Source organism: Diceros bicornis, chromosome 27 (genome assembly GCF_020826845.1).
Source record: "Diceros bicornis minor isolate mBicDic1 chromosome 27, mDicBic1.mat.cur, whole genome shotgun sequence".
Lineage (NCBI taxonomy): Eukaryota > Metazoa > Chordata > Mammalia > Perissodactyla > Rhinocerotidae > Diceros > Diceros bicornis.
In genome coordinates, this window is record NC_080766.1 from 18,730,046 (window position 1) to 18,748,152 (window position 18,107).

Consider the following 18,107-nt stretch of genomic DNA (forward strand, 5'->3'; position numbering starts at 1 on the left):
GGAACAGGGGGTGGGGAGGAGGGAAGCACTTGTATATTTTTTATTCTGGATCTAATTTCTTTTGGGATGCAGGTACCACACAATGGTGTTCAGATTCTGGGGAAAAAAAAAAGACAAAATGTTTTGCTTCTGCAAATATATTTAGTGCAACGCATCCAAGTTTATCTTAAATACATTTCGACACAATTTGTCAACCCATAATTCTTCAAGAAGTGGAATCAGCGGTTGATAATAGTTGTGCATCTGTGGTTAATTAGCTCAGTTGGTTGAATCATGGAGCTAATGAGGCCAAAGCCTGGGTTTCATTCCTGTGTGGGCCAGTGAGTTTTGTTCTTTTCCTGGGTCTCAGACTACAGTTCAAACCCAGGCCAACCATCTCATAGCTGCATGCCACTGACCATAAGGAAACTGGGCAAGAGAAAGAAAATCCAACAGCATGCCTGGAAAAATCCCCAACTATACACAGTATCTGCTTGTTAATGATTTCTCTGTAATGCTCATGTATGAAGAGAAGCATCAGTTCTGCACTCAGTACTCTACAAGGACACACAGGAAACTTTCTGTGGCCTCAAATGACACATTGAGAAATAAATCATATGAAGAATTATCTAAAGAGAGCATGAAAAATAGACTAATTCATAACCACAAATTGAATCTATTTCAAACTGCAAACAAAGCAAAATTCCACATGTTGATTTTTCTTCAATAGATTGTAAGGGTGCTTAAGAGATCTGATAACAAAACACCCTACAGGCTCCCTGGAGTTCTGAACCAACTGTGAAGTAAGACAAAAGAGGAGAAAGGAGAGGCAGATGGAAGGCCAAAATATTACATTTGTTGTAGATAAAGACTAGATTGGAGGATATAGCTTAGACCCACAGGTATGTGGGCTTTTTAGCAGTAATCTCAAAATTAGACAAACTTACTCACCCGTTCTGACCAGAAAAACTAGGTCTCCCCTGTGGAGCCCATCTTATTGCCTGTTAGCTCTTTTTGTAGGAAAGTCATCCCCCAAGAAAATAGGGCAGCAAAGGGAATTGATTCATGCATGGGCAGTTTTTCTTGCAAACATATCAATCAGATTAGGTCACTGGGAAGACTGAGGAAGAGAAGGAGAGAGGCCTGGGTTGTTCTTTTTTTCTTTGTTTTTTTGAGGAAGATCGCCCTGAGCTAACATCCATGCTAATCCTCCTCTTTTTGCTGAGGAAGACGGGCTCTGAGCTAACATCTATTGCCAATCCTCCTCCTTTTTTTTTCCCCAAAGCCCCAGTAGATAGTTGTATGTCATAGTTGCACATCCTACTAGTTGCTGTATGTGGGACGCAGCCTCAGCATGGCCAGAGAAGCGGTGCGTCAGGGGATCCGAACCCGGGCCGCCGGTAGCAGAGTGCCCGCACTTAACCGCTAAGCCACGGGGCCGGCCCCTGGGTTGTTCTATATGGAAGAAAACATCAGGAGTGGAAAAGAATTCCTGCCATCCCGGACCTACCTCACCTACACAAAATTTTTTAATTGAATAAATGGCCAGTGTAAGATGAAAAGTGGGGAAAAGGCCAGAAACTACAATTTACAACTATGTGTATGTTGTGGTAGATAAGCGCTTGTAGACATTTTGAGAATCAGTGTAGCTCTGAAAGGTGGTGGTCCTTCTTGATGGTCTCCCAAGTTTCTGAGGTGGATGGTTCACCTGAAGTCCACCACATTGGGATCGTAAACATGATCATAAAGAAATGCTTGCGGGGCTGTTCCGGTGGCATAGTGGTTAAGTTCACACGCTCCACTTAGGCAACACAGGGTTTGCTGGTTCAGATCCCGGTTGCAGACCTACACACCACTCATCGAGCTATGCTATGGTGACATCCCACATACAAAATAGAGGAAGATTGGCATGGATGTTAGCTCAGTGACAATCTTCCTCACGCAAAAAGAGGAAGATTGGCAACAGATGTTAGCTCAGGGCCAATCTTCCTCAGAAAAAAAAAAAGAAATAAATGTTTGGATTGGAAATCTCTACATACAATGATGGAAAAGTCAAATTCAAAGCACGTATCTTGGTGAAATAGTTCATTTTACTAGTTCAGTATCGTTAACGATAAACTCAGCATAACTTTAGTCTAATGAGATAGCCAATGAAAATATATCTTTTAAAGACTGTATGGCGTGTTTCTTCTTGGGAATTCACAATAATCACAATTGCATTTCAGCTCTTTTTTTTTTTTTTTTTTCCTGTGAGGAAGATCAGCCCTGAGCTAACATCTGCCAATCCTCCTCTTTTTGCTGAGGAAGCCTGGCCCTGGGCTAACATCCATGCCCATCTTCTTCCACTTTATATGGGACGCCGCCACAGCATGGCCTGACAAGCAGTGCGTCGGTGTGCGCCCGGGATCCGAACGGGCGAACCCCGGGCTGCAGCAGCGGAGAGTGTGCACTTAACCGCTTGTGCCGGTGGGGGCCGGCCCCTGCACTTCAGCTCTTTAATGTTAGACTTTATCACAATGTTTCCCATACTCTTGATAAGGAATGCCATGGTAATTGGTGTTTGGTAAATTTAAGACTGGGAAACACTCATCAAAACCATGGTATAACCAAATTCTTTGTAGTATGATTTTGTAGTGTCTAGTTTTTTAGTAATGAGGAAGAGAAAATTTATCCTCAAGTTATGTTTGTTTAAAAAAAACATAAATGCATGGTATATCAAGTAGAAAGTGTTTCTCTTGTAAAACTAATAAAAGCTTGTTTTGCATTTATATTTTTGTTTCAATCTATAGGGAGAGACTCTAGGCATATGTTTATATTGCTGCAATTGCTATTTTGAGCATGAATGACTATAGAGAGACTAATGATTTTTATAAAGCAAACTCCACGTTTGTTAATTTTTTTCAGAATGTTACTTAGGTCAATGAAGATATTCAGTTGAAACATTGGCATAAAACTGCAATTTTTATTTCCAAGGAGAAAAACCACCTTGGAAAATTAACTTGGTTACTACAAGTGAGAACAACTCAATATTCATTAATTTAACAAATATTAAAAAGCACCTCTTTTTTGCCAGGCACTCTTCAAAGAACCCGGGATATAGTGGTCAACGAAATAGACAAATATCCCAGCCCTCATGAAGTTAACACTCAAATGGGAGAAGCCGACTCCTCCTCCACTTCACAAATATTTTGAAGTAAATACCCCTCCAAATTTAAGTAAATAAAAACATTCGTCATTATAGGATTAAAAGCCCCTATGGGTTTCTAAGCCCATTAAATAATAAAGAGGTGGGAGGATTTGTGTTGATTAAATACATTTGTTTACTCTTTTTCAGGGAGGCAAAGGATTATAAGATTATTCCAGTACAAAACCTTTTATGTATTTTAGAACCTGCAGAAAGCTCTCCTTGTGAAAACAAGTGATTAAATATTACTCTTTTGATCCTTCTTGTAATATTTTTCTCTTCTGTCCTTTTCCCTATCTCAAGAAAACTTGTAATAATCAGTGCATCCTAGTCACCTTCTTATCTAATTCATCTGCATTGTGTGACTGAATATAACTGAATTTTCAGTCATTGAAACAACAGACTAAATTAACTATATTAATTTCATAATTTAAGCTCTAAAACTCCTATGGTTGTTATAATACTTTTAATTTTAATACATGTGGCATTTTGTCCAAATAATGTGAACCTACACTTTTTCTCTAAAGTCTATACTTTTTCAACTATCCTGGATTAGTATAGATTACAACAGAAAATATGTTATTCCCCTTCTTCTCCCCAGAAGAAAAAATCTGATAACCTCAGATTCATAATTTTCCATCACAATACTAAGTTGTAATTACTCTTTAAATACATGCAATGCAATTTAACAGGATAATTGTATGTTTTCTTCTGGATTTTCTGGATTTCTAATTTGCCTTCAACAAACCTGTATTACAGATTAACTAAATATTTTAGAAAACAAAATATCAGACTACACTATATATATTAATTAAATAAAATTTTATTTAGTCATGATAAAGTGTATGTTTTGTTTGAAAATCTTTAAGAATCTACATTTGTGGTTTCAAAAAAAATTAATCTGGTTTATAGACAAATGTTGATTAGATTTAGGTCTCAAGCTCAAATTTTCATTTAAGATAGATACATAGTTGGAGTTTTGTTAAAGCTAACATTCACAGACATTGAAGTTCATATAATCCTCTTTATAATACATGCCGTCCTATTATTCTTTATAGGTTTAATTTGATCTGTGGAGAAGTTATTAACAAAAATGATTCAACTACATTTAAAAGGAATAACAATTTAATAGCGAAGATTCTAAATTGTATAGGAAAATCTATAAAAAATGCTTTTCATAACTAGGCCTTTTGTTGATGAAAATTATCACAAAAGAACATCTTTTGGTGTATTTATTTATTACGTTGATAAAACTGTATGACAGTATAATTCAACTTGAATTCTTACTGAATGCTTTTCCAAAAGTTATCGCAAAACAGAACTCTAAACGTTCTTCACATTCCTCATGTTCTTCTCTGCATAAAGCAAACAGTCTGGATAATCCAGATTTCACCAAACTCAAAACTATTTACTTTTACTTATTTTCAGTGAATTCTATTCTCCCCTGCCCCCCTGCTCCTCCCAAGAAAACAAAAAAACTAGTGGACTAAACAAGACTAAAAAAAATAAATACAATTATATGGGAAAAATAATTTTATATTTTATGCCTCCTCCTATCCGCACTTCTCCCATAAGTGGAGGGCCGGGGATGAGGAAAGAGAGACAGAAACAGAGACAGAGACAGAACCAGACAGACGGAGACAAAGAGAGGGAGAGAGAGAAACAAGAAGAAAAAATACAAGCTAAAAGATTTACTTTTTTTAAAAAAAGCATGCTTAGTGAAAAAAACTAGACCTTGGATAGGAATCAGATAACCCGTGTTCCTGGGTTTTTATATCCCAGATATATTACTTTAAGCAAGTATGTTAATCACTCTGACCTTCAGTTCGTTGATTTGTAGATGAGAATAATAGCACACTGCCCTGCTTAACTTTTAAAGATGTGATGATTATCAAATGATATGTGTGTAAAATATAGTTTTATATCAATGTACAATAATGGCAGCGTCATTGATGTTTATAAGCAATATTGCTGGAAAATGTTGCTAGATGGCTTTTTGTTATTAAATATTTTCAATTGGGCATAAAACTCTGAGGTTTAAAAAACAACTATAGGGGCTGGCCTGGTGGCGTAGTGGTTAAGTTCAGCACACTCCCCTTCGGCAGCCCAGGTTCAAGGGTTTGGATCTTGGGCGTGGACCTACCCACTGGTCAAGCCATGCTGTGGAGCAAGCCACATACAAAATAGAGGAAGATGGGCACAGATGTTAGTTCAAGGCCACTCTTCCTCAAGCGAAAAGGGGAAGATGGCAACATATGTTAGCTCAGGGCCAATCTTCCTCACTAAAAAAAACCCCACAAAACTATAGTAGCTGACATTATTTATTGATTACTATGTACTAGACATGTTCTAACCGCTTTAGGTGAATTTATTTACTTAATGCTTTCAACAACGTTATGAGGTAACTACTGTCTTTTTTCCTATTGCAAAGGAGAGGAGAATGAGCACAGATTGATTAAATGACTTACCCAAGGTCACAGTGTAAAAAGGGCCTCAGATTGTCTGGTCTACCCTGTCTTCACAGGGCAATCGCTTCTACAGAATCTCTCCCTACAGTTTTCCAGCCTCTGTTGAAACTTACCTGACTGAGTGAATGAGGAGGGACATGTGGGTGTGCTCATTGTGGTGAGAAAATATCCTTCCATAGTAATTCCCCAGTACTTAAAAAGCACTTCTTTGAATCAAGTTGATAATTTTCCTTTTTCCAGCAAGCATAAATATCTGGAGCTGTAGAAGAAAACTACTTCTACAATTCACTACTCCTATTAAAAGAAAGGAATTTCAATAATAATTTGGACAAATGATGATAGTGAAGGGAGTATGAGGGGGCAAGTTCTAAAATAAGTTCTTAAATATCATGATGGGATCTTAGAAATGTATACTTAGATGCTTCCTATTATGTATATGGGGAAAGGCATTTTGTAGTATAATCTAAGCAATAAACCTTTTGAAATGAAACATATTGACTGTGCTTCCTCAACATATGTAGGAAATTCTTGTATATACACATGCACATGTTAACATTTCAGAAGCTCAGACTGAATAGTTAAATAGATCCATCCTCCACACCTTGGAAATTTATCTTCTAGGAACTACCATTATCAAATCAAATACTTGCAGTTAAACACAGCGATCATTGATGCATTGTTTGTGAAATGAATAAAGCAAATGAAATTAAATAGTCAACTCGGATCCCAACTCTGACTATAATCTAAGCTGTGTTTTGTAAAACAGGTTTGATTTCAAGTTAGATTATTTTTTAACCAAAGTTTATATTTAGCATATTTAAGTACTACTTTTAGTTTTGCTAATCTAGTTTCTTCTCTTTTATATCTTTTTTTTTTTTTTGTGGGGAAGATCAGCCCTGAGCTAACATTCGTGCCAATCCTCCTCTTTTTGCTGAGGAAGACCAGCTCTGAGCTAACATCGATTGCCAATCCTCCTCCTTCTTTCTCCCCAAAGCCCCAGCAGACAGCTGGATGTCACAGTTGCACATCCTTCTAGTTGCTGTATGTGGGACGTGGCCTCAGCATGGCCGGAGAAGTGATGCGTCGGTGGGCGCCCGGGATCCAAACCCGGGCCGCCAGTAACGGAGCGCACGCACCCAACTGCCAAGCCACGGGGCTGGCCCGCTTTTATATCTTAAAATAACAAATAGTAAGATGTTCTTTTTCTTTAAAATTGAAAACATTATAAAGAATAGTTCAAATTATTTAACTGTAAGTAAATACCACTACACCCACCCACCTACCCACCCCCATACACATTCTTTTCATAGCATTTCCCATTTTCAAATAAGAAAACACACATTTTGACAATGTGTAGAGTTTGTTCATTAGAAATCAATTTCAAAATTATTTTGAAAACAGTCACGGTACATAGTCTACCTTGTAGCATAATTGAACTATTTAATCAAACAAAATATGCAACTAACAATTTTATTCATGTATATGAATTACATCTGAACTTTATCTTTTTCTTTTCTATCTTCAGCCCAAAGTTGGGTATGTTATTGCCTGTGGGCTAAAATAGATAAAACACCAAAAGCTTACTTCTTTTGGAGCCTTCTAGATACCATCACACTGAATGTCAGACAAAGCTTTGCAATACACATCCCATCAAGTACGGTATATGATTTTTGTAATACTTAAAGCACAGAATGAATTTCAAAATATGTTACAGAATTGTTCTTAATTTTCAGATGAGTGTCTAGGTGCACATAAAGCTCTTCTGGATTTTGTTTCCACCCTGCTCACCCAACCTTCTCTTTATACCTATTCTCAATCACATTCTACCTTGAAAGGTGCCTATGACAACTGTCATAACCTGCTGGAGGAAAAACATTTGGCGTTATGCTAAAGAAATTTGGACATGTTTTATCATTTCTACAAGATTTTAAGCTTTTTGAAAGACATGGGACTATTTCTTGCATTGCTTTTTGCACATTTGAATATGCATTTATTAAATATTAGAAGAGTGATGACGACTTTGACACTTTTATAATGCCTTGGTTATCTGTTTTTTTTTCTGGGGCACAGATTAATTCAGTAAATAAGGAGTTGGCATAGACCCTGACAGATAGGACAAGGTTGACATCCTGACAGACAAAGAAAGAAAAGGAAATGAAGTCAGTGAAACTCAAATTATAAAATATATATAATATAACGTGTAATATAATATAAAATATAAATATATAAAAATGTAAAGACCATGTAGTTTGGGGATAAATAACCAAATTCTGTTTTTGAAAAACTATATTGACCTTACACTATGTGCAATAAGCTACATAGGCACTAAATGTTATGGCAAGTTTAAGGGAGTACGTTCTTTTTTTTCTTAATAGATTTTATGTTTTTAGAGCCATTTTAAGTTCACAGCAAAATTAAGAGGAAGGTACAAAGATTTCCCATTTCCTCCCTGACCCCCCACATACATACCCTCCCCCATTATCAAAATTCCTCACCAGAATGTTACATTTGTTACACTTGATAAACCTACATTAACACGTCATTATAACCCAAAGTCCACAATTTACATTGGATTCACTTTTGATGTTGTATGTTCCATGAGCTTGGACAAATGTATAATGACCTCTATCACCATTATCATATACAGAGTAATTTCACTGGCCCAAAAATCCTCTGTGATCTGCTTAACCGTCTCTCCCGCCTCCCTAACCTCCTACTATAAACAAACATGTGCAGGTTTTTGTGTGGACATATGTTTTCAACTCCTTTAAGTAAATACCAAGGACCTTGATTGCTGGATCATATGGTAAGAGTATGTTTAGTTTTATAAGAACCTGCCAAACTGTCTTCCAAAGTGGCTGTACCATTCTGCATTCCCACAGCAATGAATGAGAGTTCCTGTTGCTCTACATCCTTCCCAGCATTTGGTGGTGTCAGTGTTGCAGATTTTGGCCATTCTGTTAGGTATGTGGTGGTGTCTCATTGTTGTCTTAATTTGCATATACCTGATGACGTAAGATGTGAAGCATCTTTTCATCTGCTTATTTGCTATCTGTATACCTTCTTTGGTGAGGAGTCTGTTACAGTCTTTGGCCTATTATTTAATCAGATTGTTTGTTTTCTTGTTGAGTTTTAAGAGTTCTTTGTAGGGGCCGGCCTGGTGGCGCAAGTGGTTAAGTGCGCGCGCTCCGCTGCAGCAGCCCAGGGTTTGCTGGTTCGGATCCTGGGCGCACACCAATGCACCGCTTGGCAAGCCATGCTGTGGCAGCATCCCATATAAAGTGGAGAAAGATGGGTACGGATGTTAGCCTAGGGCCGGTCTTCCTCAGCAAAAAAAGATTGGCAGACGTTAGCACAGGGCTGATCATCCTCACAAAAAAAAAAAAAAAAAAAAAAGAATTCTTTGTAGTATTTCTGGGATAACAGTCCTTTATCAGATATGTCTTTTGCATATATTTTCTCCCAGTCTATGGCTTGTCTTTACATTCTCTTGGTGCACATTTTTTTTTGCGTGTGAAAGGCTATCTTGCTCTTTGACAGAACGGGGACACTATGTTCAAGCAGAGTTCAACAGCCAAAGGCCATAATAATGAAACCTAGAAAAATAAATCTATCTAGAAAATTAAACTTATGACAATATATTCTGTTTAGTAAATCAAAATATGCAGTGCTTTCTAAATATATACACTTATATTTTAAAAAATTATTTTCCAGTTAATAGAATAAAGCTCTATTACTAAAAAAAAATTTGTGGGATATACCATTCTCTTATGATGTCATATAAAATATATAGTCATGTAATAAATTTTTATATCTAAGAAATTGGGAACAACAGAAGAAAGAACTGATTAAAGTGGGTTTAATTCACGTGCAAATCACTTTGACTCTGGGTCCGGCCCCGTGGCTTAGCAGTTAAGTGCTCGAGCTCTGCTACTGGTGGCCCGGGCCCGGATCCTGGGCTCGCACCGACATACCGCTTCTCCAGCCATGCTGAGGCGGCAACCCACATACAGCAACTAGAGGGATGTGCAACTGTGACATACAACTATCTACTGGGGTTTTGGGGGAAAAAAAAGAGGAGGACTGGCAATAGATGTTAGCTCAGAGTCGGTCTTCTTCAGCAAAAAGAGGATTGGCATGGATGTTAGCTCAGGGCTGATCTTCCTCACACAAAAAAATAAAATAAAAAATAAAGTTCTTAAAAAAAAATCACTTTGATTCTATTTTTTTTTGGTTACACGTGGTTTTTTGTGAAATAAAAAATGTTCTCAATTCATGAAGGTAACATGAATAAATTATCCTTGCATTGCTTACAAAATGAAGGTTGTTGATAAACAAAAACCAATGTTACCACATAATATCATAATAGAGAAAAGTGTGCATGAAAATATGAAGAGTGAATTCCTTCTGTAGCCCACAAGATGATTCCAAAGCCCATGGAATTTTCATTTCGTTCTCTAGGAGAGATGAAGGAGTTGTAAAAACTCATGTAGTCAGAACAATGGCCACCAATATGGGAATAATCTGGAGAATTCCCATTATGGATCTGGAATAAATTTAACACAATTGACTACAGATGGCTGCATATGAATAATCCATGTTTTGCTAATGCTGCCCACTCTTGGTTCAACTACACCCATTTTTAAGGAGAATCTGTCACCACCCATCCACCTGGAGGATAGCACTACACCAGCACAACTACAAATTACTGGAGAGGTTGAGGGCAATTTTATCTGATATCAAAATTATTTTAAAATATAAGTAATTGACAGTACATGCATGAGGGTCAAGTCAGGTCATAAGTACTTTCAGAAGTAGAATGTGCCATCTATAATTGAGAACAGACACTGGAAGAAGGTCTGGGGAGGTGCGGCCAACAGGAAACCGAGGTGCAGCTCCTTTGTGCACTTAGACACCTTAGGGTGCTGCCCCAAATGGATTTCCTCTACCTTTCTGGGGTGGCATCAATTAATAATTATTCTGTTTTTGTTTCTTCAAGCATCCTTACATTACACTTGGACATCAGTTGAACATATTCATTTGACTGCAGAGAAACTCTCCTATCAAATGATCTAGTTGCTAAAAGAGGACAGTGAACACGTGTTCTCAGTTCTGACTGTCATGCCTTCCCAGCAGTGCTCCCAATATTGTCCCAGATCTGCGAGCAGGTGTTGACTGGACACCTTTGGTTCATGCTCTGCTTATTTCCTAAGGCTTTACCACTTACTTCCAGGGATGCAATTGGTGAAGTCATATGAAGACTTGATATTGAGTCAAGAAGGCCCTCATGCTGCCTCCCATTAAGTAGAAAGGAATGTCTTGGCTATTTATGACTTTGTTGCTTAAATCTTCTAATAAAAACTTCCAATGTGCTAAACATAGATTCTTATAGCCCTTCATTCCCATGAAATCTAAAATCAGTTTATATATAAGGCATGGCTACTGAGTGGGCAAGAAAGATGCCAGACTTCCAAGACTACCATGCTTAATATGTGAGCTTCATTTTGTATGGGAACCAGGAAATAAAATATCATGCATATTTAAGATAAATTCTCTTCTTAAACACAGTCAAATTAATAAGACAACTAACAGTTTTACTTATCTACATCATTTTTGACTACCCAAATTTATTAATTTTAAACTAAATATAATTTATCTTTTCAAAGTCTTTTTTTTTTTAATAATTTTATTTATTTATTTATTTTTCCCCCAAAGCCCCAGTAGATAGTTGTATGTCATAGTTGCACATCCTTCTAGTTGCTGTGTTTGGGACGCGGTGTCAGCATGGCCGGAGAACCGGCACGTCAGCGCGCGCCTGGGATCCGGACCCCGGCCGCCAGCAGCGGAGTACGCACTCTTAACCACTAAGCCATGGGGCCGGCCCTCAAAGTCTTAATATAGTACCAGACTCTATTAAAAGTTCCATGAAAGGAGAGCATTTATGACACTCCCTTTGAATTTATGGGCTTGATTTTTTTCTTAATCTCCAACCAATTTTTTTCAGGTCTTTGTAATCTGGTTTGTATTCTTTCAGGGCGATGATCTTGGTACCCCAAATTCTTAAACCAACCAAAGCCTGAAAGAATCTGCTAATTATTTGTGGGCCAAATCTCTAGATCTGAGAGGGCCCAGATATCCAAAAGCAGCAAAGGGGGGGGGCATCTTTTAAAATTACTTAGAAAAGACCTATATACTGAAAATTGCATACTATTCAGTTTCTCTGTTTTGGAAAGATAAAAATTGAAATGTACATTGAAAATTGAAAGAGTTACTGCAAAAGTAATTGTTAAAATCCTAAGCCACTTCAAACACCAGTGTTACCACACACTTAAAAACAGCATTTTTTCCCCCGATGTGTGACGAGTAGTGTTTACTAGCAAAGGTAACCATACATGTATGAACTTCTTACTGCTCGTAAAAGTTGGGTTAGAGAAACTGATAGAGTTATCAACTGAATCAATTCACATAAATTGCTCAACCCCAGACCTATAATTTGAGAGTGTTCAATAAATATTAATATTTCTCTATTCATACCTATGTATTAAAGGGTTTTAATATGACTTTTAAGTATATATATTAACTCATATCAGTAATGATAAAGCCTCGTTTTACTTTATGGTCAGTATTTTAAGAAATCATGTTTATTTAAAACTTCTCATTCCAAATGAAATGTTTTCATCACCTCACATCTGATACAAAAATAATGAATGCTCATGAGTTCTTAATGAGTCTTGGTGTTTAGTTGATTATAAGGGTAAAAATAATAAGCAATTTAATTTTCTACATTAATTATTTGAAGTTAGTTAATAAAAAAGAGGCTTTGTTCTCTATCCATTCTAATTTTCTAAAGAAATTATAAACAATATTATCTGAGGACTCTAAAATTCCTCATTTCTGTGACTTAATAACTGCTTTTTATAGTATCTTTAAGTGGAAAAAAATCTTATTTTTCGTGAAAATAATAATTCCCTTAGAAGCCTACCATTTTACCCACATGGCCTCAATGGAGTATTTTGACTTCAAGAATATACAAGTTATTGCCTACTATCCTTACTCTCATGTAGGCTTTGCTTTTAAATTTCTCTTTGTGTTTGATGTGGTTTTATTTTTTCTTGACTTAAGTTTGATTATGTTAAAAGATAAACTGAGGCATATTAAAAATTTTAAGAGTTTATTTGAGCAAAAATTGATTTGAATTGGGTAGCCCCATATCGACAGTGCTTAAAGTGCTGGGAAGTACTCCAATAGGAATGAGGGGAAAGACTTTTATAGAAAAGACAGGAAGCAAAGCAAGGAAATTATTTGATTGGCTATAACTTAAGCAGTTGTCTTACTTGGGAAAGCCCAGTTGATTGTCTGTCCTTAGGCTTCAATTTCTTAACCTTGAGGCATTACAGGCTCAGGTTTTGGTTGGCTTAGAAAGGCTACTAAGGCATTGCAGCCACCTACAGGTAATGGCCACCGTGTTTACTTAATTGAATGATTTCAATCTACTTTTTATTGTCACGAGCTACTTTTTTCCCCTGCTTTTTAATGCCATCTCTGCTCCCCTCATCTGCCACCAATTTCCACCATCAAGTAACACCTACAATCACAACATACCACAATGTTTCTTTTCTTTTTTTTCTTTTTGTGAGGAAGATCAGCCCTGAGCTAACATCTGATGCCAATCCTTTTTTTTTTTATTGCTGAGGAAGATTAGCCCTGGGCTAACATCTCTGCCTATCTTCCTCTACTTTATATGGGACGCCACCACAGTATGGCTTGACAAGCGGTGCCTCAGTGTGCACCCGGGATCCGAACCTGCAAACCCCAGGCTGCCTGCAGCGGAGCGTGTGCCCTTAACCTCAGTACCAGCAGGTGGGCACCCCACACTGTTTCTTAGAGCCTTTTTCTTTTGCTTTTGTTTTCAACTTCTGGTCTAAATATAAATTTGAATCTTTCAAGTCATTTGCCTCATGTAATTTCTTCTTTTCAGGATTCTTAAGGCATGTATTATCAAAGAGGTCCCGTAAAAGGCAGCATTATTTCTCACTAAAATTATGAAGAAATTTAAACAAAAGGTGATATTGGGAAGATAATTTTATCCAGTTTTCTCCTTTGTCCCAAGCTCTACATTTTAAAAGGAAAACTTCTGTTTGTGTCCCTTGACAACATGAGAAGGAAAACATAAATGGAAGGACAGTAAGAAGGAATTCCTAAATGGGAGCAATTAGCAGCTTTTGAAATGTAGAAGATGTTCAGAAAGAAAAGAAAAAGGAAACAAAAATGAATAATGTGACAATAGAAGATTCCAGAAAAGTAATTTAGCTCAGAATTCAGCAAACTACAGCCTGTGGGCCAAATCCAGGGTCTGTTTTTATACAATCTACTTGCTAAGAATGGTTTTTACATTTACACATGCTTGGAAAAACAAAACAAAACATATTTTCTGAGGTGAAAATTGATGAATTAAAGGTTTGTTGTCTATAAATAAAGTTTTATTGGAACACTGCCACATTCTTTCATTTATATATTGTCTATAACTGTTTTTATACTGTAATCACAGAGTCGAGCAGTTGTGACAGAGACCATATGACATGCAGGGCCTAAAGCATTTATTAACTAGCCCTTTACAGAAAAATTTGTTGACCCTTGATTTAGAATAGTCTCCCAAGTTAATTTTCTTGGTTGATCACATCGTTGTTTATTGACTAGCACTCTGGGATTTCAAGTCCAAATAACCCAATAGGCAGCTAGTACATTCAGATTTTTCCATGTGAGTTTTCTGTACAATAACACAAGGACAGCACAAACAACCAGTAAAAGCAGTTGGCTTGGTGTGTTTGTTACTGAAAAAAAAAAAAAAATTAAACTGTTTCTCTTGAGATAACTCTTATGCAGTTGTAAGACATAAAACAGAAATACCATGTATTGTTTACCCAGTTTTCCCCAGTGGTAACATCCTGAAAACTATAGTACAATATCAAAACCTAGATATTGACATGAGTACAGTCAAGGTACAGAATATTTCCATCACCATAAAGATTCTCCATGTTGCCCTATTATACTGACACTCACTTCCTTCCCACTCCTACTCTCACCTTAACCACTAATCTGTTTTCCATTTCTAGAATTTTATCATTTCAAGAATTTAGAAATGAAATCATATAGAATGTAACCTTTGGGGATTGGCTTTTTCACTTAGTATAATTCTCTTGAAATCATCCAGGTTGTTGAGTGTATCAATTGTTTCTTTTTCTTGCTCAGTAGTATCCCACGCTGTGGATGTACCACAGTTTGTTTGACTTCTCATCAGTTGAAGACCATCTGGATTCTCTGCAGTTTTTAGAGATTATGAAAAAAGCTGGTATAAACATTCATGTACAAGTTTTTGTGTGAACATTTTCTTTGAAATGAATGTCCAAGAGTCAAATTGCTAGGTCATATGGTAAGCACATGTTTAGCTTTTAAAAGAATATGTCAAACTGTTTTTCCAGAGTTGCTGTACCATTTTACATTCCCATCAGCAATAACATGAGTGATCCAATATCCTCACCAACGTTTAGTGTTGTCACTATTTTTTTGTAGTTTTGGCTCTTCTGATAGGGGTGTTGTGGTTTTAATTTGCATTTTCCTAATGGCTAATGATGTTCGACATCTTTTAACGTGCTTATTTGCCTTCTGTGTATCCTCTTGGATGAAATGTCTCTTTATATCTTTTGTCTGTTTTCCATTTGGATTGTTTGATTTTTTTACTGTTGAGTTGTGAGAGTTCTTTATATTTTCTAGATACTGGTTCTTTGTCAGATAATGGGGTTTGAAAATATTTTCTTCCCATCTGAAGCTTGTCTTTTCATCCTCTTAATGGAGTCTTTTATGATGCAAAGTTTTGAATGGTGATGAAGACCAACTTATCAATTTTTCTTTATGGATTGTGATTTGGGTGTCAGTTCTAGGAACTCTTTGCATAGGCTGAAATCCCAAAGATTTTGTTATATGTGATTTTCTAGAAGCTTTATAGTTTTATGTTACATTTAAGTCTGTGACCATTTTGAGTTAATTTTTGTATAAGATGTGAGATATAGATACAAGTTTTCTCTCTTTTTTGTTTTTGCTTATGGACATCCAATTACTTCAGCACCATTTGTGGAAAAGACTATTTTTTCTCCATTGAATTGGTTTTGCATCTTTGCCAAAATTCAGTTGGGCATATATGTGTGGGTCTATTTCTAGAGTCCCTGTTCTGTTTCATTCATCGATGTGCCCATTCCTCTGCCAATACAACACAGTTTTGATTATGACCAAATAGTAATCTATTATTATATTTATTATTAATAATATATTATTATATAGATATATAATAGTATATAACCTAATATGCTAATATACTAATATTAGGTAATTAGTATATTACTGAACCATATACCTAACATGCTAATATTAGGTAATATACTATTATAGAATGTCTTGAAATCAGATAATTTCTCTCAATACATTTTTTTCCAAAATTGTTTTAGCTATTCTAGTTCCTTTGCATTTCCATATACAGTTTAGAATAATTTTTTCTATATGTACAAAAATTTTGCTGAGATTTTTATAGGAATTGCATTAAACCTATATATCAATTTGGGAATAATTGACCTTTTTGCTATGCTGAGACTTGTAATCCATGAATATATCTCTCCAGATCTCTTAGGTTTCTTTCATCAGCATTTTATAGTTTTCAGCATACAAATTCTGTACTTTTTTTTAGTGATTTTAATTATTTCTGTACTTTTAAGTAATTAAAAGTAATTTAAGTAATTCTGTACTTATTCTTTAGTGATTTTAGTGATTTTAATTAGTAATGTATTTGTATTTCTACCTTTTATTTCCTTTTTTTAAAATTTTTTTTAATATTTTTGATGAGGAAGATCAGCCTTGAGCTAACATCCATGGCCGTCTTCCTCTATTTTGTATATGGAACGCTGCCACAGCATGTCTTGATGAGCAATGCGTAGGTCTGCACTTGGGATTCAAACCTGCGAACCCTGGGCCACCGAAGCGGAGCACGTGAACTTAACCAGTACGCCACCGGGCCAGCCCCTTTATTTCCTCCTGTTTTGTTTTTTGCTTTGTTACACTAGCTAGAATAGAACTTGCAGTGCTCTGTTGAGTAAGAGCGGTGAGAGTGAACATCCTCGCTTTATTGCTGATCTTAGGGGGACGGTGTTTAGTCTTTCACCATTAAGTATCATGTTAACTATAGGATTTTTCAAATGGAAGATCTTTATCAAATTGAGGAAGTTCCCCTCTATTCCTAGTTGTCAGAGAGTTGGGTGCTGAGTTTTGTCAAATGCTTTTCTGTATCCATTGATATCATCATGTGATTTTTCTTCTTTACCTGTTAATATGGTGAATTATATTGACTGATTTTGCAATAGTGAACCATACTTGCATTCCTGGAAGGGACCTCAACTGGTCGTGATGTATATAGTTCTATTTATATATTACTGAATTCTATTTGCTAACATAATGTTAAGGATTTTTGAGTCTATCTTTGTGAGGAATATTGGTCTATACTTTTCTCTTTTTCTATTGTCTTTGTCGATATCAGGATAATACTAGTTTTATAAAATAAATTGGAAATTGTTCCCTCTTCTATTTTCTCAAAAAATTGTGTAGAATTGGTGTTAAATCTTCTTTAAATATTTGTTAGAATTGTTTAACAAAACCATCTGGGCTTGAAGATGTCTTTCTGAGGGGGTTTTTAAACTACAAATTCAATTTCCTTAATAGTTATAGGGCTGTTCAAATGATTTAATTCATATTGGGTGAGTTGTGGTCATTTGTGTTTTTAAAGAGTTGGTCCACTGCATCTAAGTTGTATAAGTTCTGTGTTTAGTATTTGTAGTTTTCCATTATTGTCTCTAGATGTCTGCAAGGTCCGTAGTGATATATGCTGTTTCACTCCTAAAATTGGTAATTTGTGTCTTCTCTCCTGTTATTTGTCAGTCTTGTTGGAGGATTGCCAAGTTTATTGAGCTCATCAAAGAACCAACTCATGACTTCACTGATTTTCTCTGTTTTCAATTTCATTTATTTGTGCTCTTATCCTTATTATGTCTTTCCTTCTTTGCTTTAGGTTAATTTTATTCCTCTTATTCTTGGTTCTTGAGGTTGGAACTTTGATTATTAGTTTGAGACTTTTTCCCTTTTCTAATGTATGCATTTAGTGCTACCCATTTCCCTCTGAGCTGTGCAACAGTGGTGTCCCACAAATTTTGATATGTTTTATTTTCATTTCCATTCACTCCAGTGTATTTTTTTTCCCTTGAGACTTCCTCTTTGACCTATGAATTATTTAAAAGTGTGTGGATTAGTTTCTAAGTATTTGGAGATTTTTCTGTTATGTTTCTATTATTGGTTTCTAGTTTGATTCCATTGTGATCAGAAAACACACTTTGCATGATTTTACTTATTTTTAATTTGTCGAGATTTGCTTTATGGACTAG